Source organism: Cornus florida, unplaced genomic scaffold (genome assembly GCF_030987335.1).
Source record: "Cornus florida cultivar Cherokee Brave unplaced genomic scaffold, ASM3098733v1 CherokeeBrave_3.0.0_Hap2_Chr08, whole genome shotgun sequence".
NCBI classification, from domain to species: Eukaryota; Viridiplantae; Streptophyta; class Magnoliopsida; order Cornales; family Cornaceae; genus Cornus; species Cornus florida.
This window is the reverse complement of record NW_026775578.1, coordinates 89,800,338-89,813,695: the sequence shown is the minus strand read 5'-3', so window position 1 is coordinate 89,813,695 and position 13,358 is coordinate 89,800,338.

The following is a 13,358-nucleotide window of genomic DNA, read 5'->3' as shown; positions in this document are numbered from 1 at the left end:
TATTCGAGTTCCCTTTGATGTCCCGAAGAGTGTTTTACAGTGTATAAATTGAATCTTTGAATGAAAATACCTCAGTAAAGGTACCTTGTATGTCACTAGACCTTTTTAATGTAAAAAGATTGAATCTTTGAAAGAAAATGAGAGTTTTGAGAGTAACTTATTCGAGTTATCTATGAAGTCGCGAAGCGTGTTTTAATGACTAAAGATTAAATCTTTGAATGAAAATACCTCAATAAAGGAACCTTTATATGACTAAACCTTTTTAATGTATACAGATTGAATCTTTGAAAGAAAATGAGAGTTTTGAATGAAACTTATTCGAGTTCCTTTTGACGTCCCGAAGAGTGTTTTAATGAGTAAAAATAGAATCTTTGAATGAAAATACCTCAATAAAGGTACATTACCAGACCTTTTTAATGCATAAACGTCGAATCTTTGAAAGAAAATAAGAGTATTGATTTAAACTTATTCGAGTTACTTATGAAGTGGCGAAGAGTGTTTTAATGAGTAAAAATCGAATCTTTGATTGAAAATATCTCAATAAAAGTACCTGTTATGTCATTAAACCTTTTTAATGCATATAGATTGAATCTTTGAAACAAAACAAAAGTTTGAATTTAAAATTATTCGTGTTACCTAGTAGTTGCGAAGAGTGTTTTATTGAGTATATGTTGAATCTTTAAATGAAAGCACTTCAATAAAGGTACCTTTTATGTCACTAGACCTTTTCAATGTATAAAGATTGAATCTTTGAAAGAAAATGAGATTTTTGAGTTAAACGTATTCGAGTTCCCTTTGACGTCCCGTAGAGTGTTTTACAGAGTAAAGATTGAATCTTTGAACGAAAATACCTCAATAAAGGTACCTAGTTTGTCACTAGACCTTTTTAATGTAAAAAGATTGAATATCTGAAAAAAAATGATAGTTGAGAGATTAACTTATTCGAGTTACCTATGAAGTCGCGAATCGTGTTGTAATGACTAAATATTAAACCTTTGAATGAAAATATCTTAACAAAAGAACTTATTATGTGACTAGACCTTTTTAATGTATAAAGATTGAATCTTTTGAAGAAAATGAGAGTTTTGAGTGAAACTTATTCGAGTTCCCTTTGACGTCCCGAAGAGTGTCTTAATGAGTAAAAATAGAATCTTTGAAAGAAAATACCTCAATAAAGGTACATTACCAGACCTTTTTAATGCATAAACGTTGAATCTTTGAAAGAAAATAAGAGTATTGATTTAAACTTATTCGAGTTACTTATGAAGTGGCGAAGAGTGTTTTTAATGAGTAAAGATCGAATCTTTGATTGAAAATATCTCAATAAAAGTACATTTTTTGTCATTAAACCTTTTTAATGCATATAGATTGAATCTTTGAAACAAAACAAGAGTTTGAATTTAAAATTATTCGTGTTACCTAGTAGTCGCGAATAGTGTTTTAATGAGTATATGTTGAATCTTTAAATGAAAGTACCTCAATAAAGGTACCTTTTATGTCACTAGACCTTTTCAATGTATAAATATTGAATCTTTGAAAGAAAATGAGGTTTTTGAGTTAAACTTATTCGAGTTCCCTTTGACGTCCCGTAGACTGTTTTACAGAGTAAAGATTGAATCTTTGAACGAAAATACCTTAATAAAGGTAACTATTATGTCACTAGACCTTTTTAATGTAAAAAGATTGAATCTCGGAAATGAAATAATAGTTTAGAGATTAACTTATTCGAGTTACCTATGAAGTCGCGAATCGTGTTGTAATGACTAAATATTAAATCGTTGAATGAAAATATCTCAACAAAGGAACTATTATGTGACTAGACCTTTTTAATGTATAAAGATTGAATCTTTTAAAGAAAATGAGAGTTTTGAGTGAAACTTATTCGAGTTCCATTTGACGTCCCGAAGAGTGTCTTACAGAGGATAGATTGAATCTTTGAATGAAAATACCTCAGTAAAGGTACCTTGTCTGTCACTAGACCTTTTTAATGTAAAAAGGTTGAATCTTTGAAAGAAAATGAGAGTTTTGAGATTAACTTATTCGAGTTATCTATGAAGTCGCGAAGCATGTTTTAACGACTAAAGATTAAATCTTTGAATGTAAATATCTCAATAATGGAACCAATTATATGACTAAACCTTTTTAATGTATACAGATTGAATCTTCGAAAGAAAATGCGAGTTTTGAATGAAACTTATTCGAGTTCCTTTTGACGTCCCGAATAGTGTTTTAATGAGTAAAAATAGAATCTTTGAATGAAAATACCTCAATAAAGGTACATTACCAGACCTTTTTACTGTATAAACGTTGAATCTTTGAAAGAAAATAAGAGTATTGATTTAAACTTATTTGAGTTACTTATGAAGTGGCGAAGAGTGTTTTAATGAGTAAAGATCGAATCTTTGATTGAAAATATCTCAATAAAAGTACCTGTTATGTCATTAAACCTTTTTAATGCATATAGATTGAATCTTTGAAACAAAACAAGAGTTTGAATTTAAAATTATTCGTGTTACCTAATAGTCGCGAAGAGTGTTTTAATGAGTATATGTTGAATCTTTAAATGAAAGTACCTCAATAAAGGTACCTTTTATGTCACTAGACCTTTTCAATGTATAAAGATTGAATCTTTAAAAGAAAATGAGATTTTTGAGTTAAACTTATTCGAGTTCCCTTTGACGTCCCGTAGAGTGTTTTACAGAGTAAAGATTGAATCTTTGGACGAAAATACCTCAATAAAGGTACCTAGTTTGTCACTAGACCTTTTTAATGTAAAAAGATTGAATCTCTGAAAAAAAATGATAGTTTAGAGATTAACTTATTCGAGTTACCTATGAAGTCGCGAATCGTGTTGTAATGACTAAATATTAAACCATTGAATGAAAATATCTTAACAAAGGAACTTATTATGTGATTAGACCTTTTTAATGTATAAAGATTGAATCTTTTGAAGAAAATTAGAGTTTTGAGTGAAACTTATTCGAGTTCCCTTTGACGTCCCGAAGAGTGTCTTAATGAGTAAAAATAGAATCTTTGAAAGAAAATACCTCAATAAAGGTACATTACCAGACCTTTTTAATGCATAAACGTTGAATCTTTGAAAGAAAATAAGAGTATTGATTTAAACTTATTCGAGTTACTTATGAAGTGGCGAAGAGTGTTTTAATGAGTAAAGATCGAATCTTTGATTGAAAATATCTCAATAAAAGTACATTTTTTGTCATTAAACCTTTTTAATGCATATAGATTGAATCTTTGAAACAAAACAAGAGTTTGAATTTAAAATTATTCATGTTACCTAGTAGTCGTGAAGAGTGTTTTAATGAGTATATGTTGAATATTTAAATGAAAGTACCTTAATAAAGGTACCTTTTACGTCACTAGACCTTTTCAATGTATAAAGATTGAAACTTGGAAAGAAAATGAGGTTTTTGAGTTAAACTTATTCGAGTTCCCTTTGACGTCCCGTAGACTGTTTTACAGAGTAAAGATTAAATCTTTGAACGAAAATTCCTTAATATAAGGTACCTAGTATGTCACTAGATCTTTTTAATGTAAAAAGATTGAATCTCTGAAATAAAATGATAGTTTAGAGATTAACTTATTCGAGTTACCTATGAAGTCGCGAATCGTGTTGTAATGACTAAATATTAAATCGTTGAACGAAAATATCTCAACAAAGGAACCTATTATGTGACTAGACCTTTTTAATGTATAAAGATTGAATCTTTTAAAGAAAATGAGAGTTTTGAGTGAAACTTATTCGAGTACCCTTTGATGTCCCGAAGAGTGTTTTACAGAGTATAAATTGAATCTTTGAATGAAAATACCTCAGTAAAGGTACCTTGTATGTTACTAGACCTTTTTAATGTAAAAAGATTGAATCTTTGAAAGAAAATGAGAGTTTTGAGAGTAACTTATTCGAGTTATCTATGAAGTCGCGAAGCGTGTTTTAATGACTAAAGATTAAATCTTTGAATGAAAATACCTCAATAAGGGAACCTATTATATGACTAAACCTTTTTAATGTACACAGATTGAATCTTTGAAAGAAAATGAGAGTTTTGAATGAAACTTATTCGAGTTCCTTTTGACGTACCGAAGATTGTTTTAATGAGTAAAAATAGAATCTTTGAATGAAAATACCTCAATAAAGGTACATTGGCAGACCTTTTTAATGCATAAACGTTGAATCTTTGAAAGAAAATAAGAGTATTGATTTAAACTTATTCGAGTTACTTATGAAGTGGTGAAGAGTGTTTTAATGAGTAAAGATCGAACCTTTGATTGAAAATATCTCAATAAAAGTACATTTTATGTCATTAAACCTTTTTAATGCATATAGATTGAATCTTTGAAACAAAACAAGAGTTTGAATTTAAAATTATTCGTGTTACCTAGTAGTCGCGAAGAGTGTTTTAATGAGTATATGTTGAATCTTTAAATGAAAGTACCTCAATAAAGGTACCTTTTATGTCACTAGACCTTTTCAATGTATAAGGATTGAATCTTTGAAAGAAAATGAGGTTTTTGAGTTAAACTTATTCGAGTTCCCTTTGACATCCCGTAGAGTGTTTTACAGAGTAAAGATTGAATCTTTGGACGAAAATACCTCAATAAAGGTACCTAGTTTGCCACTAGACCTTTTTAATGTAAAAAGATTGAATCTCTGAAAAAAAATGATAGTTGAGAGATTAACTTATTCGAGTTACCTATGAAGTTGCGAATCGTGTTGTAATGACAAAAGAACTTATTATGTGACTAGACCTTTTTAATGTATAAAGATTGAATCTTTTGAAGAAAATGAGAGTTTTGAGTGAAACTTATTCGAGTTCCCTTTGACGTCCCGAAGAGTGTCTTAATGAGTAAAAATAGAATCTTTGAAAGAAAATACCTCAATAAAGGTACATTACCAGACCTTTTTAATGCATAAACGTTGAATCATTGAAAGAAAATTAGAGTATTGATTTAAACTTATTCGAGTTACTTATGAAGTGGCGAAGAGTGTTTTAATGAGTAAAGATCGAATCTTTGATTGAAAATATCTCAATAAAAGTACATTTTATGTCATTAAACCTTTTTAATGCATATAGATTGAATCTTTGAAACAAAATAAGAGTTTGAATTTAAAATTATTCGTGTTACCTAGTAGTCGCAAAGAGTGTTTTAATGAGTATATGTTGAATATTTAAATGAAAGTACCTTAATAAAGGTACCTTTTACGTCACTAGACCTTTTCAATGTATAAAGATTGAATCTTGGAAAGAAAATGAGGTTTTTGAGTTTAACTTATTCGAGTTCCCTTTGACGTCCCGTAGAGTGTTTTACAGAGTAAAGATTGAATCTTTGAACGAAAATACCTTAATAAAGGTACCTAGTATGTCACTAGATCTTTTTAATGTAAAAAGATTGAATCTCTGAAATAAAATGATAGTTTAGAGATTAACTTATTCGAGTTACCTATGAAGTCGCGAATCGTGTTGTAATGACTAAATATTAAATCGTTGAACGAAAATATCTCAACAAAGGAACCTATTATGTGACTAGACCTTTTTAATGTATAAAGATTGAATCTTTTAAAGAAAATGAGAGTTTTGAGTGAAACTTATTCGAGTACCCTTTGATGTCCCGAAGAGTGTTTTACAGAGTATAAATTGAATCTTTGAATGAAAATACCTCAGTAAAGGTACCTTGTATGTTACTAGACCTTTTTAATGTAAAAAGATTGAATCTTTGAAACAAAATGAGAGTTTTGAGAGTAACTTATTCGAGTTATCTATGAAGTCGCGAAGCGTGTTTTAATGACTAATGATTAAGTCTTTGAATGAAAATACCTCAATAAGGGAACCTATTATATGACTAAACCTTTTTAATGTACACAGATTGAATCTTTGAAAGAAAATGAGAGTTTTGAATGAAACTTATTCGAGTTCCTTTTGACGTACCGAAGAGTGTTTTAATGAGTAAAAATAGAATCTTTGAATGAAAATACCTCAATAAAGGTACATTACCAGACCTTTTTAATGCATAAACGTTGAATCTTTGAAAGAAAATAAGAGTATTGATTTAAACTTATTTGAGTTACTTATGAAGTGGCGAAGAGTGTTTTAATGAGTAAAGATCAAATCTTTGATTGAAAATATCTCAGTAAAAGTACCTGTTATGTCATTAAACCTTTTTAATGCATATAGATTGAATCTTCGAAACAAAACAAGAGTTTGAATTTAAAATTATTCGTGTTACCTAGTAGTCGCGAAGAGTGTTTTAATGAGTATATGTTGAATCATTAAATGAAAGTACTTCAATAAAGGTACCTTTTATGTCACTAGACCTTTTCAATGTGTAAAGATTGAATCTTTGAAAGAAAATGAGGTTTTTGAGTTAAACTTATTCGAGTTCCCTTTGACGCCCCGTACACTGTTTTACAGAGTAAAGATTGAATCTTTGAACGAAAATACCTTAATAAAGGTAACTAGTATGTCACTAGACCTTTTTAATGTAAAAAGATTGAACCTCGGAAATAAAATGATAGTTTAGAGATTAACTTATTCGAGTTACCTATGAAGTCGCGAATCGTGTTGTAATGACTAAATATTAAATCGTTGAATGAAAATATCTCAACAAAGGAACCTATTATGTGACTAGACCTTTTTAATGTATAAAGATTGAATCTTTTAAAGAAAATGAGAGTTTTAAGTGAAACTTATTCGAGTTCCATTTGACGTCCCGAAGAGTGTCTTACAGAGGATAGATTGAATCTTTGAATGAAAATACATCAGTAAAGGTACCTTGTCTGTCACTAGACCTTTTTAATGTAAAAAGGTTGAATCTTTGAAAGAAAATGAGAGTTTTGAGATTAACTTATTCGAGTTATCTATGAAGTCGCGAAGCATGTTTTAACGACTAAAGATTAAATCTTTGAATGGAAATATCTTAATAATGGAACCAATTATATGACTAAACCTTTTTAATGTATACAGACTGAATCTTCGAAAGAAAATGAGAGTTTTGAATGAAACTTATTCGAGTTCCTTTTGACGTCCCGAAGAGTGTTTTAATGAGTAAAAATAGAATCTTTGAATGAAAATACCTCAATAAAGATACATTACCAGACCTTTTTAATGTATAAACGTTGAATCTTTGAAAGAAAATAGGAGTATTGATTTAAACTTATTCGAGTAACTTATGATGTGGCGAAGAGTGTTTTAATGAGTAAAGATCGAATCTTTGATTTAAAATATCTCAATAAAAGTACATGTTATGTCATTAAACCTTTTTAATGCATATAGATTGAATCTTTGAAACAAAACAAGAGTTTGAATTTAAAATTATTCGTGTTACCTAGTAGTCGCGAAGAGTGTTTTAATGAGTATATGTTGAATCTTTAAATGAAAGTACCTCAATAAAGGTACCTTTTATGTCACTAGACCTTTTCAATGTATAAAGATTGAATCTTTGAAAGAAAATTAGATTTTTGAGTTAAACTTATTCGAGTTCCCTTTGACGTCCCGTAGAGTGTTTTACGGAGTAAAGATTGAATCTTTGAACGAAAATACCTCAATAAAGGTACTTAGTTTGTCACTAGACATTTTTAATGTAAAAAGATTGAATCTCTTAAAAAAAATGATAGTTGAGAGATTAACTTATTCGAGTTACCTATGAAGTCGCGAATCGTGTTGTAATGACTAAATATTAAACCTTTGAATGAAAATATCTTAACAAAAGAACTTATTATGTGACTAGACCTTTTTAATGTATACAGATTGAATCTTTGAAAGAAAATGAGAGTTTTGAATGAAACTTATTCGAGTTCCTTTTGACGTCCCGAAGAGTGTTTTAATGAGTAAAAATAGAATCTTTGAATGACAATACCTCAATAAAGGTACATTACCAGACCTTTTTAATGCATAAACGTAGAATCTTTGAAAGAAAATAAGAGTATTGATTTAAACTTATTCGAGTTACTTATGGAGTGGCGAAGAGTGTTTTAATGAGTAAAGATCGAATCTTTGATTAAAAATATCTCAATAAAAGTACATTTTATGTCATTAAACCTTTTTAATGCATATAGATTGAATCTTTGAAACAAAACAAGAGTTTGAATCTAAAGTTATTCGTGTTACCTAGTAGTCGCGAAAAGTGTTTCAATGAGTATATGTTGAATCTTTAAATGAAAGTACCTCAATAAAGGTACCTTTTATGTCACTAGACCTTTTCAATGTATAAAGATTGAATCTTTGAAAGAAAATGAGGTTTTTGAGTTAAACTTATTCGAGTTCCCTTTGACGTCCAGTAGAGTGTTTTACAGAGTAAAGATTGAATCTTTGAACGAAAATACCTTAATAAAGGTACCTAGTATGTCACTAGATCTTTTTAATGTTAAAAGATTGAATCTCTGAAATAAAATGATAGTTTAGAGACTAACTTATTCGAGTTACCTATGAAGTCGCGAATCGTGTTGTAATGACTAAATATTAAATCGTTGAACGAAAATATCTCAACAAAGGAACCTATTATGTGACTAGACCTTTTTAATGTATAAAGATTGAATCTTTTAAAGAAAATGAGAGTTTTGAGTGAAACTTATTCGAGTTCCCTTTGATGTGCCGAAGAGTGTTTTACAGAGTATAAATTGAATCTTTGAATGAAAATACCTCAGTAAAGGTACCTTGTATGTCACTTGACCTTTTTAATGTAAAAATATTGAATCTTTGAAAGAAAATGAGAGTTTTGAGAGTAACTTATTCGAGTTATCTATGAAGTCGTGAAGCGTGTTTTAATGACTAAAGATTAAATCTTTGAACGAAAATACCTCAATAAAGGAACCTATTATATGACTAAACCTTTTTAATGTATACAGATTGAATCTTTGAAAGAAAATGAGAGTTTTGAATGAAACTTATTCGAGTTCCTTTTGACGTCCCGAAGAGTGTTTTAATGAGTAAAAATAGAATCTTTGAATGAAAATACCTCAATAAAGGTACATTACCAGACCGTTTTAATGCATAAACGTAGAATCTTTGAAAGAAAATAAGAGTATTGATTTAAACTTATTCGAGTTACTTATGGAGTGGCGAAGAGTGTTTTAATGAGTAAAGATCGAATCTTTGATTAAAAATATCTCAATAAAAGTACATTTTATGTCATTAAACCTTTTTAATGCATATAGATTGAATCTTTGAAACAAAACAAGAGTTTGAATCTAAAGTAATTCGTGTTACCTAGTAGTCGCGAAGAGTGTTTTAATGAGTATATGTTGAATCTTTAAATGAAAGTACCTCAATAAAGGTACCTTTTATGTCACTAGACCTTTTTAATGTATAAAGATTGAATCTTTGAAAGAAAATGAGGTTTTTGAGTTAAACTTATTCGAGTTCCCTTTGACATCCCGTAGAGTGTTTTACAGAGTAAAGATTGAATCTTTGAACGAAATACATTAATAAAGGTACCTAGTATGTCACTAGATCTTTTTAATGTAAAAAGATTGAATCTCTGAAATAAAATGATAGTTTAGAGATTAACTTATTCGAGTTACCTATGAAGTCGCGAATCGTGTTGTAATGACTAAATATTAAATCGTTGAACGAAAATATCTCAACAAAGGAACCTATTATGTGACTAGACCTTTTTAATGTATAAAGATTGAATCTTTTAAAGAAAATGAGAGTTTTGAGTGAAACTTATTCGAGTTCCCTTTGATGTCCCGAAGAGTGTTTTACAGAGTATAAATTGAATCTTTGAATGAAAATACCTCAGTAAAGGTACCTTGTATGTCACTAGACCTTTTTAATGTAAAAAGATTGAATCTTTGAAAGAAAGTGAGAGTTTTGAGAGTAACTTATTCGAGTTATCTATGAAGTCGCGAAGCATGTTTTAATGACTAAAGATTAAATCTTTGAATGAAAATACCTCAATAAGGGAACCTATTATATGACTAAACCTTTTTAATGTATACAGATTGAATCTTTGAAAGAAAATGAGAGTTTTGAATGAAACTTATTCGAGTTCCTTTTGACGTCCCGGAGAGTGTTTTAATGAGTAAAAATAGAATCTTTGAATGAAAATACCTCAATAAAGGTACATTACCAGACCTTTTTAATGCATAAACGTTGAATCTTTGAAAGAAAATAAGAGTATTGATTTAAACTTATTCGAGTTACTTATGAAGTGGCAAAGAGTGTTTTAATGAGTAAAGATCGAATCTTTGATTGAAAATATCTCAATAAAAGTACCTGTTATGTCATTAAACCTTTTTAATGCATATAGATTGAATCTTTGAAACAAAACAAGAGTTTGAATTTAAAATTATTCGTGTTACCTAGTAGTCGCGAAGAGTGTTTTAATGAGTATATGTTGAATCATTAAATGAAAGTACCCTAATAAAGGTACCTTTTATGTCACTAGACCTTTTCAATGTATAAAGATTGAATCTTTGAAAGAAAATGAGATTTTTGAGTTAAACTTATTCGAGTTCCCTTTGACGTCCCGTAGAGTGTTTTACAAAGTAAAGATTGAATCTTTGAACGAAAATACCTTAATAAAGGTAACTAGTATGTCACTAGACCTTTTTAATGTAAAAAGATTGAATCTCGGAAATAAAATGATAGTTTAGAGATTAACTTATTCGAGTTACCTATAAAGTCGCGAATCGTGTTGTAATGACTAAATATTAAATCGTTGAATGAAAATATCTCAACAAAGGTACCTATTATGTGACTAGACCTTTTTAATGTATAAAGATTGAATCTTTTAAAGAAAATGAGATTTTTGAGTTAAACTTATTCGAGTTCCCTTTGACGTCCCGTAGAGTGTTTTACAGAGTAAAGATTGAATTTTTGAACGAAAATACCTTAATAAAGGTAACTAGTATGTCACTAGACCTTTTTAATGTAAAAAGATTGAATCTCGGAAATAAAATGATAGTTTAGAGATTAACTTATTCGAGTTACCTATAAAGTCGCGAATCGTGTTGTAATGACTAAATATTAAATCGTTGAATGAAAATATCTCAACAAAGGTACCTATTATGTGACTAGACCTTTTTAATGTATAAAGATTGAATCTTTTAAAGAAAATGAGAGTTTTGAGTGAAACTTATTCGAGTTCCATTTGACGTCCCGAAGGGTGTCTTACAGAGGATAGATTGAATCTTTGAATGAAAATACCTCAGTAAAGGTACCTTGTCTGTCACTAGACCTTTTTAATGTTAAAAGGTTGAATCTTTGAAAGAAAATGAGAGTTTTGAGATTAACTTATTCGAGTTATCTATAAAGTCGCGAAGCATGTTTTAATGACTAAAGATTAAATCTTTGAAAGGAAATATCTCAATAATGGAACCCATTATATGACTAAACCTTTTTAATGTATACAGATTGAATCTTCGAAAGAAAATGAGAGTTTTGAATGAAACTTATTCGAGTTCCTTTTGACATCCCGAATAGTGTTTTAATGAGTAAAAATAGAATCTTTGAATGAAAATACCTCAATACAGATACATTACCAGACCTTTTTAATGTATAAACGTAGAATCTTTGAAAGAAAATAAGAGTATTGATTTAAACTTATTCGAGTTACTTATGATGTGGCGAAGAGTGTTTTAATGAGTAAAGATCGAATCTTTGATTCAAAATATCTCAATAAAAGTACCTGTTATGTCATTAAACCTTTTTAATGCATATAGATTGAATCTTTGAAACAAAACAAGAGTTTGAATTTAAAATTATTCGTGTTACCTAGTAGTCGCGAAGAGTGTTTTAATGAGTATATGTTGAATCTTTAAATGAAAGTACCTCAATAAAGGTACCTTTTATGTCACTAGACCTTTTCAATGTATAAAGATTGAATCTTTGAAAGAAAATGAGATTTTTGAGTTAAACTTATTCGAGTTCCCTTTGACGTCCCGTAGAGTGTTTTACAGAGTAAAGATTGAAATTTTGAACGAAAATACCTCAATAAAGGTACCTTGTTTGTCACTAGACCTTTTTAATGTAAAAAGATTGAATCTCTGTAAAAAAATGATAGTTTAGAGATTAACTTATTCGAGTTACCTATGAAGTCGCGAATCGTGTTGTAATGACTAAATATTAAACCTTTGAATGAAAATATCTTAACAAAGGAACTTATTATGTGACTAGACCTTTTTAATGTATAAAGATTGAATCTTTTGAAGAAAATGAGAGTTTTGAGTGAAACTTATTCAAGTTCCCTTTGACGTCCCGAAGAGTGTCTTAATGAGTAAACATAGAATCTTTGAAAGAAAATACCGCAATAAAGGTACATTACCAGACCTTTTTAATGCATAAACGTTGAATCTTTGAAAGAAAATAAGAGTATTGATTTAAACTTATTCGAGTTACTTATGAAGTGGCGAAGAGTGTTTTAATGAGTAAAGATCGAATCTTTGATTGAAAATATGTCAATAAAAGTACATTTTTTGTCATTAAACCTTTTTAATGCATATAGATTGAATCTTTGAAACAAAACAAGAGTTTGAATTTAAAATTATTCGTGTTACCTAGTAGTCGCGAAGAGTGTTTTAATGAATATATATTGAATCTTTAAATGAAAGTACCTCAATAAAGGTACCTTTTATGTCACTAGACCTTTTCAATGTATGAAGATTGAATCTTTGAAAGAAAATGAGGTTTTTGAGTTAAACTTATTCGAGTTCCCTTTGACGTCCCGTAGACTGTTTTACAGAGGAAAGATTGAATCTTTATTCAATAAACTTATTCGAGTTCCCTTTGACGTCTCGAAGAGTGTTTTACAGAGTATAGATTGAATCTTTGAATGAAAATACCTCTGTAAAGGTACCTTGTATGTCATTAGACCTTTTTAATGTACAAAGATTGAATCTTTGAAAGAAAATGAGAGTTTTGAGTGTAACTTATTCGAGTTATCTATGAAGTCGCAAAGCGTTTTTTAATGACAAAAGATTAAATCTTTGAATGAAAATACCTCAATAAAGGAACCTATTATATGACTAAACCTTTTTAATGTATACAGATTGAATCTTTGAAAGAAAATGAGAATTTTGAATGAAACTTATTCGAGTTCCTTTTGACGTCACGAAGAGTGTTTTAATGAGTAAAAATAGAATCTTTGAATGAAAATACCTCAATAAAGGTACATTACCAGACCTTTTTAATGTAGAAACGTTGAATCTTTAAAAGAAAATAAGAGTATTGATTTAAACTTATTCGAGATACTTATGAAGTGGCGAAGAGTGTTTTAATGAGTAAAGATCGAATCTTTAATTGAAAATATCTCAATAAAAGTACCTATTATGTCATTAAACCTTTTTAATGCATATAGATTGAATCTTTGAAACAAAACAAGAGTTTAAATTTAAAATTATT